Source organism: Ursus maritimus, unplaced genomic scaffold (assembly GCF_017311325.1).
Source record: "Ursus maritimus isolate PB19 unplaced genomic scaffold, ASM1731132v1 scaffold_5, whole genome shotgun sequence".
Classification (NCBI taxonomy): Eukaryota; Metazoa; Chordata; class Mammalia; order Carnivora; family Ursidae; genus Ursus; species Ursus maritimus.
Window position 1 is genome coordinate 79,405,572 of NW_024426663.1, and position 20,466 is coordinate 79,426,037.

The 20,466-nt window shown below is 36.9% G+C and overlaps 1 pseudogene; it reads left to right on the plus strand.

Moving 5' to 3' along the window:
- The first annotated feature begins 8,397 nt into the window (after nucleotides 1–8,397).
- LOC121100806 lies at nucleotides 8,398–9,371 on the plus strand (annotated as a pseudogene).
- The last annotated feature ends 11,095 nt before the right edge of the window (nucleotides 9,372–20,466 follow it).

The following is a 20,466-nucleotide window of genomic DNA, read 5'->3' on the forward strand; positions in this document are numbered from 1 at the left end:
ACAGTAATTTGAAAAGATATAGGCACCCCTGTGCTTATAGCAGCTTTATTTACAAGAGCCAAGATATAGAAGCAACCTAAGTGTCCATCAGTGGGCAAATGGCTAAGGAGGATGTGGTGTGACAGCCCTCTTCCTCTGGCTGCAGTGCTCCCCTACCAGGTTCCCAGATGCCCTTTTCCTCATCTCCTTCAGTCTTTGCTGAAACCTCACCTTAGAAGCAGGGCCCATCCTGACCCCTCCTTTCAAAATGCAAATCCTCCTGCCTGCACCAGGAAATGATTTGACATACACTTTTTTCCCCCAATTTACTATTATGCTTCTTTCACTGAAAAAATAGGAGCACAATTACAGCATTATTTGTGTCTCATTTGTTCACTAATCTATGGTCTCCATCTGAATATACCGCCTTAAGGATGATCATTGCCATGTGCATTGTTGAGGACCTTTGAAACCTTGACCACTTGGTACATAGTTGTCCAGTGATCAGTTGAGATGAGATGGTGCCTTTGGTCTGATGTTTTGGGGTTTGGTTCCTGTGTTATGAAAGAAGGGGGTACACTGCAGGGATATGAGCAGGAAAGAACCTCTACCTTCCCACAAGTCACACGTTAGCATGGGACCAAACTCTGTAGGGCTCACTTTGGAGAAACCTGAACTAACTGATCATGTTGATAATGTACAAAGAAATCTGGAGTCAGCACTTATCTCATTGGCCTGGGCCCTACACCAATATCAGGGTCATTTTGTTTTTCAACCAGACTGGTTTTTGAAAAATGTAATTTTTTAACAATGTAGTAATTCCAAAAAGAAAAATAAAAGCCACAGAATAAATAGCTTAAGTTATATAGTTATATTAGTTATAGTTTTTATTCTGTATTAAATATTGAATTGAATACTCAGCTTCGGTTATTACTTGAGCACTAGCATTTATATATATTTTAACTAAATCAATGTCGACTTCGACACTCCAAATTGAGCTATGGATCCATAGAAGTCTCAGCAGAGAAAAAAATTACTCTGGATGGCTGTACTTTGACTAGAGCCATAAAAGCCCTTTGTTTTCTAGCAGCTGAAAACAATGAGCACTCCAAGTGTACTTCCTCCTCTGGTCTTGTAGAACTCTCTGGAATCACTTATCAATTTAGGAAGAGACGTTTGTGACCGCAGGTGCTGACTTTAATTAAATCATTTCTGAGCTTATCAAGAGGATTTGTTATAATTTGTGATTCCTCTGGACAAATCAAGAAGCTCACTCTGCACAAACCAGTTTCCAGTCCTTGGGGATCCAGAACCCGCCCCTCCTACAGCCCTGGATCCAGGCCCCTGCACCCAGCTGCAGCCCATCAGAGGTGTCCCCTGCAGTGCTGAGGAGCTCAGATGAAGTCAGTCCTCTCCCTGTCTGCAGCTCTTGCATGAAAGAAGAGACCTGGCCATTTTTGCCAATTTGCTTCTTCAATTCCTTTTTTGTTTCAGATCTTCTTACGCTAACTAAGTCTTTTGTTTTTCACAGTAAGTCTCCTCTCTGTGTGGTCCTACTCCCACACTTAACCATTTTTTCCCTTATCATTTATTTTCTCTTCCGCTTCTCTCATCTCTCTTTCCTTTTCCATTTTTTATTCTTCTGTCTTCTCCTCTCATTGCTCTGCATCTCTAAGTCTCCTTGCTCTGATTAAAATTATCGAGTTTTTCTTTCACTTTGCAATTTTCAAACTCACCTGTTATATTGAGATTTGTTTTATTTTTAATATACCTTACATTTTATGTTTGTTTATGCCTTTACTGATCTTTCACCTTCTATGACTGTTTGCATCCATTCTCATTTCTCTGAGTTTATTTAGTCTTTAAAACTCTATTTTTAATTTAATCCTGAATTTTTCCCTGCTTTTCCTTTTAAACTCCAGTTTTGTTACTCCCTTTCTTTTCTGTGCCTCTGTTTTATTAAATGCATATGTTTTATTCCTTTCTGTCATTTCTTTACATTCTTTAACATAGTTTCTGTACTATTTTTCATTCTTCTATAAAGCCCTTTCATATAAGACTAAGCACCTGTTTCTGTCATTCATACGTGCTCTGCTTTCCTCTTGCACATGTTCTAATTTTATAATAAACTTAAAAACTTTTAGTGAGTTTATTTTCACTCTCGTTTATTCCTGTATAGTGTTCTTTTCATCTACATGTCTTCTATGTCTCTCTTTGCAAGTCTAATTTAAAAATCATTTAAAATATTTTTATGGACCAGTAATGTGGCACAGAATTCAGAAATTTTAAAAACATTAAGAAAATGTGGTGTATAAATTTCAATTCCTTCCAAACTTTACATATCTATATGGAATACTGTCTAAAAATATATCATTCCCACATTCAGATTTATAAACTAATGTGAAAAATAAAAGCTGCTTTCTTTAAGATGAATTTCTAGGTGTTTGCTTCCATGATTTTTACTTATCCAAGTTTGTATAAATTCATATTGTGATTACACTTTCTTCTCTTTCTTCTTCTTTTCCTACTAATTCAGTCCATTCCCTCCCATCTTTGTTTGTTATTAGTGTCTTTTTTTTCTCTTTCTTTCATGCCCACTTTTCTTTCTTCTTCTTCTTTTTTTCTCTTCCACAACTCTTTTTGTTGATTTGGAATTTTAATTTTTAATTCATCTCACCATTTGTTGCCAAATATGGTAATAAAATTCTTTTTTTTGTTTGTTCGTGAATTTTGTTATTAGTTCCTTATTTTTGATTGCTTTCACACTGTTCCTCACACTTGTAAGTGCTTTCTGATATTTAAATTATATCAATTTATATCTTTTTTGAGCTTTATGGTTCTTGTTGATTATGATTGGGAGGACATCCTTTTCCTCTCCTCTTTTATGTTGGGTCTGGGCCCTGCAAATTACACCTCCAAAAGACAGATGAACAGGAGGAAAAACCCCAAATTTGTTCATGGGCCTCTGGGAGCTCACAAAGAATGTCTTGTAAATTACTAAATTAGGAGTTTTTATACCCAAGCTCAATAAGGAAATGGAGTGAGGGTGAAGAGGATTTATGAGATGAACAAGTAGGTCCAGGGGAACAAAAGGGAGAAACAAAAAGTTTGGGATGATCATTGTCTATGCAGGTGTAAGTGGTATTTTTCATCCTTTTCATGGTCATAAAAACTACCCAGAGAGGGGATTTTTTTTTTCTAACAGTTTCATTCCCAGATGTTCCTACTTTCAGTGAGGGAAAGAAGCTCCTAGAAGACTTTTTTCCTGCAACCATTGAATCTCAAATGTCCTTACTTTAAAATTATCTTTATCATAACTTTGAAAGTTTAAGTGTGTCTCCACAATCCTATCTAAATGTTTTCAAAGCAGTTTGCTTCTCAGATAATTAATGCTTCTGGAAAAGTATTCTTTTTTCTTGATTTCCTAAAGTTCCCCATCTCATGATTTCTAATTTATTCTGATGGACATATATCCCAATATTTTTTCTATTTCTTGTTAAACTTTACCTTTACCATAATCCTCGTTTTGCTTCTGTGCCTTTTTTATTTGCACAATTTTCTGTAGCTGTTTGCCTGCCTCCACCTGTGTTCTGTTGTTTGCTTTCTCTCTCTCTTTCCCCTCATTGTGTTTAGCTGATTTCCCTGCTGGGATGACACTACCTCCACCCTCCTGTTCTTTCTAGTTTCACTTGATGCTTCATATTTATTGTCCCTCTCTTTACTTTTTCAATTCGGTTAACTGTCGTCTCCTGATTTTAATTCTCTTTCTCCTATGTTTCCTTTCATCTCTTCCACCTATTTCCTCATTTCTTTTAACGATTCTCTCCACATATTGTCTTGTGTTTCTTCATATTTCTTGGCTTTTCATCATCCTCTGATTTGACAAACAACATATAGAAAGGATTGGTTAAGTTCAATGCAACAAAGGGGTTTAGATTCTGTTGAAAATTGCATTTTGATTTCATTTCATAAATTTTGCATTTTATTTCATAAATTTTAAATATACATAACAATTGACCTTTCATGAGAGTGGATATTCTGATTTATAAATGTCAATGTAGTGTTACTTATTTCTGTCCTTCTTAACTTCTGTCTATTGATTTATATAATTTTATCCGAGAAATTTTTGCAAGAAATTTGAGATTATGCCATAATATTACTGTTATTGTAAATCTTTTATTTTCTAAAATTACATTGTCTAGTCAAGTGTGAGTTGCAGTATCTATTAAATATTTTTCTCTAGAGTTTTTTTTTTTGTTTTTGTTTTAAAGATTTTATTTATTTATTTGACAGAGATAGAGACAGCCAGCGAGAGAGGGAACACAAGCAGGGGGAGTGGGAGAGGAAGAAGCAGGCTCATAGCAGAGAAGCCTGATGTGGGGCTTGATCCCATAATGCCGGGATCACGCCCTGAACTGAAGGCAGATGCTTAACCGCTGTGCCACCCAGGCGCCCCATCTAGAGTTTTAACCTTATATTCAGTGTAGACAATATTATCCTCACTAAATGATAAAACCACAGTTTTTTGGACTTTTGGAGTGCTTATCCTTTACAATTCTTTACCACATATCTTAAGAGATAAAATGCAATAAAAATCGGGACCGGATAGTTGGTACAAATCTGACATTTTTGACTAATAAATATGCAGTGTTTCATAAAGTATTAGTTTGTTCTGTTTATATTAGGTTGCTACCTTGCACAGTTAATACTTTCCTTTGTATTTATAATACACTGTACAATTTTATTTTTATCCACTTATTTTATCCATTTATGATAAAATGGATATTAAATATATATGAATATATTTTTCCCATTTACTGTGATAATCATGCTTCTTTTTTCTTTAGGATGTTAATATAGACGATTATGTGAAGAGATTCCCTAAAGGTAAGACATCTTAGCATTTCCTGGTAAATCAACTCTTCACAGTCCATTATTCTTGTTTATATCTTGGTGCATACAGTTTACAATTATTTAGATGGATATTTATATATTTTATTGAGGTGAAATGAATATGACATAAAATTAACCATCTTAAAGTGTGCCTTTCAGTGGCATTTATAATATTTGCAATGTTGTACCACCACTACTTTGTTAAGTTTCAAAACATTTCATCACCTGAAAGAAAGCACAGACACCCCCTCCCCACCCAGTCACTCCTCTATCCTTCATCCTTCTAATCTCTAGCAACCACATGTATGCTTTCTGTCTAAGGATTTATGCATTTTGGATATTTTGTATAAATATAATCATACTACATGTGACTTTTTTATTGTGAGTGTTTTACTTCTGGGCTATGCTTTCTCATGCAAGTGCAGTCATGTCAGTAGTTAACTAGGGGATGACTGGTGTGTCATATGAGTTTTGATGTTGCTTGGAATGGAATGGCTTTGCATATAGTTTTGGAATTTGGCTGAAGATTTCTTCTCTGTGGTTGCTCAGCCCATGAAAGTCTAGGATGCGTCACATGGTGGTGTGGTGGGTTTGCAATGAGGTAGGACAGCAAGCTGCACCTAAGGGCACTTATCAAGATATTGCTTGTGCCATGTTTACTCTACTCAGACTGGCCAAAACAAGCCAAGTGAAAACCCACATTAAAGGGACAGAGAAAAGCCACCTCATGGGTGCAACCTCAAGGTCAGGGGAGAATTTATGGGCATTTTTGCAGTCTACCACTTTCCGGGATCAAGAGCAATTGAGATGTAAGAAATTGGAAACAAGGTATAGAGACAATTCCTCAGAGGAGAATGGTTAAAAAGAAAAGAAGACGTTGTTCAAGAAATATGCAAGAAACACAGTACATTTGCATGTTGAGGGGGGGAATTTGATAATGCCTGAGACAGAAAAGAATGACATAAGAGAGGATCTTGAGCAGGAAAGATATTTCCAGATTTATTGCACAAAGTCATGGATGGAATGTGACAAAAAACATAGACAACCCATTCTCAGAGCCAGAGGACAAAGCTGAGGTTCTGAGCAAGGATACAGAAAGTGGGATTGATGTACTGGTGGAATTTGGGGGAATATCTTTTGATTGATTTATTTTTCTAAATTAAATATGGAGATCATTGATGGATAAATGAATGAAGAAAATATGGTGTATACACATACACAATAGAATATATATACACACATATATATAATGGGATATTATATATAATACATACACACACACAATATATAATGGCCTATTCATACATATGATGGAATATGTATATATATATATACACACACAATGGAATATAATTCAGCCACAATAAATAAGGGATTCTTGCCATTTGCAAGAATGTGGATGGAACTTGCTGGTATTATGCTAAGTTGAGTAAGTCAAACAGAGAAAAACAAATACTGTATGACCTCACTTACATGTGGAATTAAGAAAAATTCCCAAAATGTCCACTGAATTCATAGATACAGAAATCAGACTGGGAATTGACAGAAGTAGAGATTGGAGGGTGGGTGAAATGGATGAAGGGAGTCAAAAGGTATAAACTTCCAGTTTTAAAAAAATAAGTCATGGGGATTTTATGGGCAGCATGGACACCATAGTTAATGGTGCTATACTGTATATTTGAACGTTGCTTGGAGTGTAGAATTTAAAAGTTGTCATTACAAGAGAAAACATTGTAACTATGCGTGGTGATGGATGTTAAATTGACTTATGATGTTGATCATTTTGCAATATATACAAATATCAAATTACTGTGATGTATATCTGAAACTAACAGAGTGCTTCATTTCAATTATATCTCAATAGAAAATATGCAATGCACCATCAATTGAATATGAGATTTTTCTTTTCTTTTCTTTTATTATTTTTTTGATGTAAAGTTCAATGATTTGGAGAGGATTTGTTGGTAGTTGGAGAATGGACAGGTTATGAAATAATCATCAAGAGGAGTGAGAAAGTGAATACTCAAAGAATACTCTAGAAAATTTAGTGTGATTGCTGGCTGAAACGAAAGCTTGCTGGAGCTAAGTGGTGAAGAATTTAATATAAGTTCACTTAATATGGTTATGTCTTTTTCTCTAGCCTTGTTTATCTGAGTAGAATGATGTGAACTAGGCAGACTATGTGTGTCTGTGGGGACTATAGAGGCAGGAATAAAGTGAAGGCATCATATCCCTTTGCAGGAAATGATTATAATCTTGGAGTAAGGAAGTTTAGGTGAAGAGGAGAGATGAGGAGATATTGTGGAGAGCAAAGAGATCAATGCTTTGCAGACACAGGTGATGTCAAAGTAATTTTGGAGTCAGAGATTACATAAAGTAAGCAAGAAATAACTCGTACCAGGAGGATTAGATGCTTGGAAGTGACACATAATGAATTTACAATATTGGCAATGACAAACTCTAGTATGTGGGTGGGAGAGTGTGGATGAGGTGGGGGAGGGCAGAGGAGGAGTGTTGGAGGAGAGGAAATCACAAATGTGAGAGGTTGAGGATACTGGAGAAGTCATTTGTGTGGATACTATGATCACCAAAAATGTGACAGGAGGTTAACTGGGGAGTGTTACAGTCAGTCAAGTGCTAAGAAAGGGAGTGATTTGGGGTGAGTAGATTACCTCCACATGGGCAGTGGTGGATGTAGACTGATGACAAGTTGCTTCAAAGCTGGAGTGATGAAGAATTATCTGAACATGCTGGGGATCAAAGAAGACATTCCCTCCTTCAGGCCTGGTATTATAGGGGACAGGGGAGAGATAAATCCCACTACCTGAGAGAGATTCAAGAGAATCAGTGACTTTAGTGTAGAATAAAAAGGTGTGTGAGTTTTCAAAACAGAACTGGAGGATGCAGTGTACTGACCCAGGAATGATATGATATCATGTACATTGAAAGGGTCTTGGAGTTGGGAAAGGTGTGTAAGAGGGTCAGAAAAGACATTTAAAGAGCCAGATGGTCATGCCTGACTGTGGGGTTGGAGTCTTCTCCTGATGAAAGATTATAACAATAATGTATGTGTCATGTACAATAGTAACGTAATTCTATGCATTAAAATATGTAATAATTTTTTATTATTCATGGCAGAAGATGGAAATTCATTCAAATATTTGAGCTTAAGTTCATAACATACATATAGAACATAAATGGAATCTGTATAAATCTGAAATATTTTTTGACGAACAAAAATAATCTACTTCAGATACTTATTTCTTAGAATTACAGTTATGTTTTCATAAAAAGCATGCTTTATCTCATCCAATATGTATTTCCGTGAAGTGACATCAATAATCCTTGATATTTACCTCTAGAACTAATTCTTACTTTCCTGAATGTTGTTACAGAGCATCTGCACAACTACTGATCATCATACCTTATGGGGTCTCCATATGATTCCATGATTTCCATCAGGCTTACAAAACATTTGGGGTTCCTTTTTAATCTGTGCAAGAGTGTATCAAAGTAAAGAGGTCAATGAATGTGATAGTGTCAAGTGATACTATTTTGGGAGTGTTCATTCTCTTTCAAATTGTTATTGCTTCTATTGGAAACAAATTGCTACTGGTTTTACTCATCAACACCTTCTTAGTCCCGCTACTTACAAAGAAGCCTATAGATGTGATATTTACCCATTGATGTTAGTGAATTTCCTGACAATTCTTTTCAGTGGGATTCCAGAGGTAATGAATGCTTTTGGAGTAAGAAATTTTCTAGATGACATTAGTTGTAAGGTAGTGATGTACCTGTACAGAGTCTTCCGAAGTCTTTCCCTCTGCACCACATCTTTCCTGAGTATTGTTCAGGCCATCATTATCACTCCCAGCAACTCTAGGTGGGCATGGCTCAAGCCCAAATTCTCCACATACAATTTTTCCTGCCTTCTGTTCTTTCTGGATCATCAACATGCTGATCTACATCTGTGTCATCATAAACTTTGTGGCCCCCTACAACAGCACAGAACATGACAAATTCTATTTTTGGACATACTGTATTGGGATGAATCATGATTACATTCAATCAGCTGTCTTTCTAGGGTGCATGGTCTTACGAGATTCCCTGTGTGTGTTCCTCATGGTCTGGACCAGTGTGTACATGTTAAAGTTCCTATTCACACATCGCAAGACAGTCCAGCATGTCCACAGGACCAGCCTCAGCCCAAGACCCTCTCCTGAAACCAAGGCCACCCACACAATCCTGGCGCTGGTGAGCTGCTTTGTTTTCTTTTACTGGAGTAATAGCTTCCTTACCATTTATGTAAGTTATAAACGTAATGTAAAAGGGCTGGAGAACATCACTATAATTCTATCCCATTGTTATCCAGCAATCTGTCCTTTGGTACTGATCAAAAATCAGTACAAATGATTCTGAACTGTGCCTTTGCAAAGATGAGAAAATCCTCTCAACACACAATTTCTGTCAACACACGATGCCCTCACATACTTTACTGACCCAAAGGGCCTCAATTAGAACGTCCCACCCTTAATGTAGGGAGAGTCAAATTGTGAAACAGTGCTAAGTATTTTCCCTTTGGACATCTCTCAAACCATTCAGCTTCGTGAACATAGGGGATAAACAGCTAGTCTTGTGGAATGCAACGTATTTGAGAGAGTTACACCTGGATGGGGCAATTTTTATTTTATAATACTTCTCAAAAATTCATTTTGATTTTTTTGCATTACCCTATTTTTAAGAGACCTTTCCTAATGTGACAGATCTATTGGTTCAGTTACAGTAACTACTCTTATCGGATTATGCTACACAGATCTTCCCTTAGACCAAATGACTCGTTATCTGCACTCTACCATACTTTACACCTTGGAGAGAATATACGAATTTACCATATATTCTCACTTATATCTGGTTTAACCATAAACAGTGATATGTGTAAATATAATCATGTTTCCCTCCTTTTATGAATAACACCCCAATCCATAAGAAACCATCTTCATATCCTTCATGAGTCCCCACTTTAATCCTTTATGCACACCTTTCAACCTATTTGCATCACTGGAGGTATTTCTTGAATAGGTCTGTTTTTCGAAGGCATGTTTTTTGTGTCAATAGCAAAATAATGTTTTGTTTGTAGATTTCTACTTTTAGAAAGAAATATGGAGCTATTCCCTTCTGTCACATTATGCTATATCAGAATACCTCAACAATTCTGCTAGAAAATGCTAAAATTTTCAAGAAAATATTTTAAAGTATTTTTTCCTTAAGAGCATGTTGGAACAAGTATAAGGGAGCAAATATCACTCTGAAAGTGAAGCTGTCCTCAGCACATGAGTGACTCTTACAGCACAGACCTCTGTGCTTCATAGTTTCTCACAAAAGAGAGAACTGGGAATTGGAGCCAGGGAACAGAGACTGACTGATGAGGTAAAAAACAAAGAAAAAAAAATTCAGCTAGGTAAAAACAAGAAAGGTATGAAGACACTCAAACGGAAAACAATTACAATATGCAAATACTAATTTTTAAAAGCAAATGTGAGTATTTGTAAACTGTTAGACAAAAACTGGGACTTGAGATGGAGAGGGCACTACAATAATAATAAAGGTTAAGAGAACTAGGAAGAAAAAGTTGCCCTGAAATTTTGAACCCTCAAAAGGCTAACTTCAATATAAGAAGAAAAATTATAAAAAGAAATCAGCATGTTCATGATTTTAGTGGGGGATTCACACATAATTATTCCAGTAATTGAAAAACTGTGCCCTTAAAACACATACCGTTGATCAATGCAAATCAAAACCATGAAAACATGCTAAATGGAAGAAGAGAATCCTTTCTTTTTTTTTTTCCAGAAAGAATGAATGGGGCATGGACAGAGGGAGAGAGAGAATCTCATGCAGGCTCTGTGCTGAGTGCAGAACCCAACATGGGGCTTGATCTCATGACCCTGAACTCATGATCTGAGCCAAAATCAAGAATCAGACCCTTAACTGACTGGGCCACCCAGGCACCCCTGGAGGAGCTAATCTTAAAAGACCATATAATGTACCATTCCACTTATATGAAGTGTCCAGAATAGGCAAATCCATAGAGACAGAAAATAGATTAGCAGCTACCTAGGGCTATGGGCAGGAGTGGGTGGGTGAGGGAGGGTAAAACAGGGAATGCTTCGACTGGGCTTAGAATATCCTCTAGCTGCGATGAAACATTCTAACATAGATTGTGTGGATGGTTGCACAGATCTGTGAATATACTAAAAACCGTTGAATTGTACACTTTAAATTGAAGAAGTATATGGTATGTAAATGATAGTTCAATAAAGCCATTATTTAAAAAAAGAATATGTATCATTCGACAATATGCCTAAAATTTTAATGTAAAGTACATATTAGAAATTATTTTCTTTTTTTTTTTAAGATTTTATTTATTTATTTGACAGAGATAGAGACAGCCAGCGAGAGAGGGAACACAAGCAGGGGGAGTGGGAGAGGAAGAAGCAGGCTCATAGCGGAGGAGCCTGATGTGGGGCTCGATCCCATAACGCTGGGATCACGCCCTGAGCTGAAGGCAGACGCTTAACCGCTGTGCCACCCAGGCGCCCCTAGAAATTATTTTCAACCCTGTGTTAGGGAATATACATTTGTTCACACGTACATTTAGACCATTTACAAACTTGGACCATTGAGAAAGTTGACCTGAGTGAGGAGGCCATAACATCCAAATTCCATATAGTGCCTGGAAAGTAGGTAGGATTTCCATGTTAAAGACCTGAGGTAGAATTTCTTCTCTGGCACGGTACCAATTTTTGCATGTAAAGCCTTGAAGTGATTGGATGACATCCACCCTCAAAACTGAAAAAAAAAAAATCCTCCTCACTTAAAACCAACTTACTGAAGTTGTTAAGTAGATGTATAAAATACCATTACAGGAACATCCAGACTATTGTTCAACCAAACAAGTAGGTCAAATGACACATAAAGTTTAATGATCACAGCATGGCTACTACAGCCCTTTGCTATCTGCAAAGAGTAAATGTAAAGCCTCTCTAAGCAGATGTCACCCAAAGCCTCAGATTCTTGTATGGTGTTTTATTTACCATGCTCAGCCTTTCAGGGAACATAACCTGAAAGAAAAAGCAAGATCATTGATGGAATGAAACACACACACACACACACACACACACACACACACACACACGGGGTACCAAATGATACACAAGTCATTTATAGAGTTCAAAATAACTGTATTGACTCTTGGGAAGAGAATTTAAAAGTCCAAAGTATGAACACAGGAAATAAAAATGGAAATGGGAGGAGGAGTTAAGATACCAGAGAAGTAGGGGACCCTAATTTTGTCTGGTCCCTGGAATTCAGCTAAATCATTTTCAAATCATTCTGAACACCTGTGAAACAACTGGACATCTGCGAAAGAATTCCTGTAAATCTACAAATAGAAAAGTGACCACTTTTTTTTTAAGGTGGGATGTGTGGAGATGTGAGTCTGAGGTGATATAATGGAAATAAACCACAGGGGTGGGGGAATGGGAGCCTCCATGAGTTGGGTACCAGAAAGTGTTATAAGCAGTGGAGCTCAAAGCAGTACTTTTAAAAGTCTGCCTGAAAGGTGCTCAGGGGGCAAAGCCAGCAGAATCCCAGGTGGGACAGCATGGTCTCAGGATCCCCAAGGTCACAAATAGAACAGGGGTGACTGTGCATGGCATTTCCCAAGCATCACAGAGTGAAAGCCAGCTACAAACAGTGAGTCCATGTGCTGGATTTCTGCTCAGAGTTGCCATAAACTGCAAACCGCTACATGGTCCAGTGATGGTTCTCCAAGCAGGGGCCCATCAAGAGACAGAACCAAGGCTAGACCCCAATCCTTTCCCCAGGAGGAGAGGCAAAGGTGCGGTGTAGGAGTCCATAAATTTTGGAGACTCAAAATGGGGTTGTGTGTCTGAGATAAAAGTGCTCGGTCACATGCTGGGGTGAACATAGAGTTTCAGTGGAAACCAGGGAGACAAAAGTGATTGACTGCTTTTCTGTGAGGGCTCACTGAAGAGTGCAGTGTGGGAACTATCAGCTCTGGGGCTAGAGATCAGGGTGCTGCCATTTTCATGTCCACTCCCCAGTTAGCGCTAAAAGCCTTCAGGGAACAACATAAGCACATAAAACAAACTGGTGCCCCTTGCACTGAGCCTGGGCCGCTGGAAAGGGTGGTACAATTCTTCCCAGGCAAACACAGCTGAGAATCAGTGCAACAGGCCCTTCCCCCAGAGGAGAAGCAGGAATTTCTGGCTATTACTGAATTTACTGATCATAGAGAACTGCAAAACTTTACCTCTTCGGGAAATCACTATATAGCGTCCATGGTTTTGTCTTATCATTCTTTAGACTTCTTATAGTCTTACTTTTTTTTTCCTCCTCAGCTGTTTTCTTATTTTATCAACTCTTTTTTTTTTAACTCTTTCTAATTTTCATTTTTACATTTATACCTATATCTATATATTTGGTTACCTTTCATTATATTAAATTTTATTTTTGAATGTATATAAGTTTTTCTTTCTTTCCTAATTTGAGATCTAAGTTCTTCTAACAGACCAAAATACACCCAGGATCTAGTTTATTGTTCTGTTCTATTCAACTTTTTGTTAAATTTTATTCTCTCTTTTTGGTTTCAGTTGTCCTCTTATTTGTGTAGTACATATTTCTCTGGTGCTTATTTTGCTGTTTTTGTATTTTCTGTCTCATTTATCTATTCATTTCTGGACATAATGACAAGACAGAAGAACTCATCCCAAAAGACAGAATAAGAGGCAATACTCACTGCCAGGGGCTTAATCCCTATGGATATAAATAAGATGTAGGAACTAGAATTCAAAACAACTATTTTAAAGATACTAGCTGGCTTGAGAAAAGCATAAAAGACACTAGAGAATCCCTTTCTGGAGAAATAAAAGAACTAAAATCTAATCAGGTAGAAATCAAAAAGGCTACTACTGAGATGCAATCAAAGATGGAGGCTCTAACTGCTAGGATAAACAAGACAAAGAGAGAGTCAGTTATATAGAAGCCGTTTTAATGGAGAATAAGGAATCTGAGAACAAGAGAGATAAACAACTACTAGATGATGAAGGGAGAATTCAAGAGATCAGTGATACCATGAAGCAAAACAATATACAAATCATTGGGGTCAGAGGAAGAGGAAAGACAGAGAGGGGCAGATGGTTTTTTGAACAAATTATAGCAGAAAAATTCCCTAATCTGGGGAAGGAAACAGACATTGAAGTCCAGGAGGCATAGATAACCCCCCTGAAAATCAATAAATATAGGCCAACAACTAGACCTATAACAGTGCAGCTTGCAAATTTCAGAGATAAAGAGAAAATCCAGAAAGCAGTTCAGAAGAAGACGTCCTTAAACAACAGGTGTAGAAACATAAGGCTAGCAGCAAACCTGTCCAAAGAGACCTGCCAGATCAAAGGACTGGCATAATATATTCCAAGTGCTAAAGGAGAAAAAACATGAAGCCAAGAATACTTTATTCAGCAAGGCTGCTATTCAGAATGGAAGAAAAGATAAAGAGCTTCTAGGACAACCAGAAACTAAAGGAATCTGTGAACATTAAACCAGCCCTGCAAAAATATTAAAAGGGATCTTTTGAACAAAGAGAGAGCCCAAAGGTAACAAACCAGAAAGAAACACAGACAATCTACAGAAACAGCGATCTTATTCATAATACAAGGGCATGGAATTCATATCTTTCAATAATTATTCTGACTGCAAATGGACTGAATGCTCCAATCAAAAGACATAGGGTATCAGGATTGGAAAAAAGAACAAGACCCATTCATTTGCTGTCTACTCTACAAGAGACTCATTTTAGACCTAAAGATGCCTCCAGATTGAATGTGAAGAGGTGGGAAACCATTTATCATGCTAATGAACATGAAAAGAAAGCTGGGGTAGAAATCCTTTTATCAGACAAATTAGATTTTAAACTAAAGACTGCATTAAGAGATGAAGAGGGACACTATATCATAATTAAAGGATCTATCAAAAAAAATCTAACAATATGCCTCAACTTGGCTACAGGCAATTATATAAACCAATTAATAACAAAACTAAAGAAACACATTTATAATAATACAAAAATGCTAGGGGACTTTAACACCTAACTCACAGCAAAGGACAGATTATCTAAGCAGAAGATCAACAAGAAAACAAGGGCTTTGAATGAAATACTGGACCAGATGGACTTCACAGATATATTCAGAGAATTTCATCCTAAAACAACAGAATACTCATTCTTCTCAAGTGTGCATGGAACCTTCTCCAGAATACATCACAGACTGGGTCACAAATCAGGTACCTGGTACCAAAAGGTTGAGATTATGTCAGCATATTTTCATATCACAATGCTTTAAAACTTGAACTCAATCACAACAGAAAATATGGAAGGAACACAAATACATGCAGAGTAAAGACATCCTACTAAAGCACAAATGCGTCAACCAGCAAATTACAGAAGAAAAAATCAGGGAAGCAAATGAAAATGGAAAAACAACTGTTCAAAACCTTTGGGATACAGCAAAGGCAGTCATAAGAGAGAAGTATATAGCCAAACAGGCTTTTCACAAGAAACAAGAAAAGTCTCAAATCCACAACCTAAAATGACACCTGAAGGAGCTGGAAAAAGAACAGCAAATAAAGGCTAAATCCAGCACGAGAAGATAAATAAAGTTTAGAGCAGATACCAATAAAATAGAAACCGAAAGAGCAGTAGGCCAATCAATGAAACTAGGAGGTGGTTCATTGAAAGAATTAAAAAATCAATAAACCCCTAGCCAGACTTCTCCAAAAGAAAAGAAAAAGGACAGGTATAAATAAAATCATAAATGAAAGAGGAGAGATCTCAACCAACACCAAAGAAATAGAAAGAATTAGAAGAAAATAGTATGAGCAACTATATGCCAACAAATTAGGCAATCTGGAAGAAATGGATGCATTCTTAGAAACATAAAATCTACCATAATTGAAATAGGAAGAAATAGAAAGCCTGAACTGACCCAGAACCAGCAACAAATTGGAATAGGAATAAAAAAAAAAATCCCAATAAACAAGAGTCCAGGAACAGATGGACTCTCAGCAGAATTCTACCAAACATTTAATGAATTAATATCTATTCTCTAAAGCTGTATCAAAAAAATAGACATGGAAGGAAAAACTCAAAACTCATTCTATGAGGCTGACATTATCCCAATCTCAAAACCACACAACGACTGCACCAAAAAGGTTAATTACAGACCAATATCTCTGATGAACATGGATGCAATGATTGTCACCAAGACACCAGGCAACAGGATACAAAAACACCAACCAATAGGATCCAATAGTACGTTAAAAGGTTTATTCACCACAACCAGGAGGGATTTATTCCTGGGCTGGAATGTGGTTCAACATTCAAAAATCAATCAATGTTATACACCACATTAATAAAAGAAAGGAAAGGGGCGCCTGGGTGGCACAGCGGTTAAGCGTCTGCCTTCGGCTCAGGGCGTGATCCCGGCGTTATGCGATCAAGCCCCACATCAGGCTCCTCTGCTATGAGCCTGCTTCTTCCTCTCCCACTCCCCCTGCTTGTGTTCCCTCTCTCGTTGGCTGTCTCTATCCTGTCGAATAAATGAATAAAATCTTTAAAAAAAAATAAAAATAAAAGAAAGGAAAGACTTATATGATCCTCTCAATAGATGCAGTGAAAGCATTTGAGAAAGTACAGCATCCTTTCTTGATTAAAACACTTCACAGTGTAGGGATCAAGGGAAAATACCTCGATATCATAAAAGCCATATCTTACAGCAATAGTTATTCTCAATAGGGGGAAAACTGACATCTTTCCCTCTAAGGTCAGCAACATGACTGGGATCTTCACCTCAGCACTGTTGCTCAGCATAGTACTAAACGTCCTAGCCTCAGCAATCAGACAACAAAAGAAATAAAAGGCATCCAAATCAGCAAAGAAGAAATCAAACTTTTTATTTCCAGATGACATGATGTTCTATGTGGAAACCCAAAAGACTCCACCCACAAATTTGTACAACTCACGTAGGAATTCAGCAAAGCGACAGAATATAAAATCAATGCACTGAAATCAGTTGTATTTCTATGCACTAGCAATGAGACAGAAGAACATGAAATCAGGGTATTGACCCCATTTACAAATGTACCAAAATCCATAGATAGCTCAGAATAAACCTAAGCAAAGAGGTAAAGGATCTGTAGTTTGAAAACTACAGATCCTTTATGAAAGTCATTGAGAAAGACACTGAGAAATGGAAAAACATACATGCCCATGGATTGTAAGAATAAATATTGTGAAAATGTGTATGCTACCCAAAACAATCTACACACTCAATGCAGTTCCTGTCAATATACCATCAACATTATTCACAAAACTATAACAAATAATCCTAAAATTTGTATGGAACCAGTAAAGTCCCTGAATAGCCAGAGGTATGTGGAAAAGAAAACCAAAGGTGATGGCATCACAATGCCTGACTTTGAACTCTATTACGAAGCTGTAATCATCAAGATAGTATGGTTTTGTCACAAAAATAGACACATAGAAAAATGGAACAGAACAGAAAACCCAGAAATAGATCCTCAACTCTAAGGTCAACAAATCATTGCAAAGCAGGAAAGGATATCCAAAGGGAAAAAAAAAAAACAGTCTTATCAATAAATGGTGTTGGGAAAATTGGACATGCACATGGAGAAAAATGAAATTGGATCATTTTCTTACACCATGCACAAAAATAAACTCAAAATAGTTGAAAAAAGTGAATGTGAGACAGGATTCCATCAAAATCCTAGAGGAGAACCCAGGTAGCAACGTCTTTGACCCTGACAGCATCAACTTCCTGCCAGTCATGTCTTCAAAGGTAAGTTAAACAAAAGCCAAAATGAACTATTGGAATTTCATTAAGATAAAACCTTTGGGAATAGCAAGGGAAATAGCCAAGAAAACCAAAAGACAACCTACAGAGTGGAAAAAGATATTTGCAAATATAACATCATATAAAGGACTAGTATCCAAAATCTATTAAGTAGTAGTAGAATGGTTAAAATGAACAACTTAGGAAACAACATATGTTTGTGAGGATGGAGAGAAGGGGGCACCCTCTTTTGCTGTTGGGGGGAATGCAAGCTGGTCCAGCCTCTCTGGAAAATAGTATGGAGGTTCCTCCGAAAGTTAAAATAAAACTACCCTCCAACCCCTCAATTGCCGTACTAGGTATTTACCCAAACGATACAAACACAGTGATCCAAAGGGCCACCTGCACCCCAATGTTTATAGCAGCAATGTCCACAATAGCCAAAATATGGAAACAGCCCAGATGTCTCTTCACAAATGAGTAAAAAGAGAGAATGTGGTATATAGGTACAATGAAATATTACTGAGCCTTCAAAACACTGAAATCTTACCATTTACAATGATGTGGATGGATCTAGTGGGTATTATGCTAAGTGAAATAAGTGAGTCAGAGAAAGACAATTTATCTCATGATTTCAGTCATATTTGGAATTTAAGAAACAAATGATATCATCATAAGGGAAGAGCAGGAAAAATTAAATAAGTTGAAAACAGAGAGGGTGAGAAACCATAACAGACTTTTAAGTGTAAGAAACAATCAGAGTTGTTGGAGAAGTGGGTGGGATGATGGGGTAGCTCGGTGATGGGCATTAAGGAGGGCACATAATGTAAGCATTGGGTGTTTAATGCAATTGATGAATCACTAAACTGTATCTCTGAAACAAACAATAAAAAAATAAAATAAAAATGATAAGGAAGATTCCAATTAAAGTTTTATTACTGATAATATGTCCAAGAAATTTAAATACTCATTTAATGTGTTTACTGTGGATAATAAAATATTGACAAGGAGGATTGACTTCTAGCATGACCAGATAAGGAGCTCTGTTTCCCCAATTCCCAGTGAAAGTAGTGAAAATTATTTCTTAAAAAAAACCCACAGGGATTTAAAGTCTCTGGAAATGGCCCTAAGGCAGAGCATCTGGAGAGATATCTATTCAAGAAAATGTATCAACATTCAGGAAAATATTGAGAGTCTGTGGTATTTTAACCCAGATTATATCCTTCTGCCCCTCCCACCTTTGTGAGGTGGAGACTTCATCCAGACTGCACAGCCAAGAATGTAGGGCTTACTTTCTCTCTAGATCTCAGTTGGGAGAGAAGAAGGGTATGTTTCTTTCTGGTTTTTTTTTTAATAGACATTTTTTTAAAGATTTTATTTATTTATTTGACAGAGAGAGAGAGAGAGCATGCACAAGCAGGGGGAGCAGCAGAGGGAGAGGGAGAATCAGGCTCTTCACTATGCTGGGAGTCCAATGTGTGACTCAACCCAGGAACTTGGGATCATGACCTGAGCCAAAGGCAGATGCCTCTCAGACACCCTAAGAAAGGGTTTACTTTCTATGTGGAGAAGACATGATATGGTGTGTCCCAAGTAGGTTGGTACAACGTACGAAAATTAGTTGATGTAATACATCAACCCAATAGAATACAGGACAAAAACCACGTTGTAATTGCAATTCATTTAGAAAAGGCATTTGACAAAACGCATTCCCCTTTCATGATAAATAAAACAAAACTCAATAGTACCTTTAGTAGGAAACTCTCTGAACATAACAAAGGCCATAGATAATAAAGTTGTTAGCTAATGCTATGGCAGTATTGCAATGTATAAATATATCAAGTCAACATGTGGCATATCTTCAATTTATGTAATATTACGTTTCAATGATAGCTCAATCAAGATACATTATAAATAAATAAGAAAAATAAAGAAAATCCAACATCTGTCATCATAGAAAAAGGGAAAAAAAAGAAAACTTTTTCTGTAAGATCAGCAAGAAGACAAGAATACCTAGTCCTGTGTTGCCTGGCTGGCTCAGTTAGAAGAACATGTGACTCTTGATATCAGGGTCATGGGTTTCAGCCCCATTTTGTGTGTAGAAATTACTTAAATAAATAAACAACAACAACAACAACAACAACAACAACAAAAGAATACTAAGGCACCTAGGTGGCTCAGTTGGTTAAGCTTCTCACATCAGCTCAGGTCATGATCCTATGGTCCTGGGATTGAGTCCTTCTTTGGGAGCCTCACTTGCTGGGGAGTCTGCTTCTCACTCTACCTCTGGCCTTCTCCCAACTCATGCTCTCTCTCAAATAAATAAATAAAAACTTTTTTGAAAAGCAAGAATACTTACTCTTGTTCATTCTATTCCATATAGAATTGGAAGTTCAAGACAGAGCAATTACCCAAGAAAAAGAAATAAAAGGTCTCCAAATTGGAAGGGAAGATGTAACTTTATCTGTGTTTGTAGATGACGTTTTTTTTATGTGTAGAAAATTGTATATATTCCACAAAGAAAATCTCTAAGAACTAATAAGTGAATTCAAGGAAATTTCACTGTACAAAAACAACACATAAAAATCAGTTAGCATTTCTACACATTAACAATTTAAAATTTGAAAGAGAAAAAAGAAAACTATCTCATTTTCTGGATCAAGAG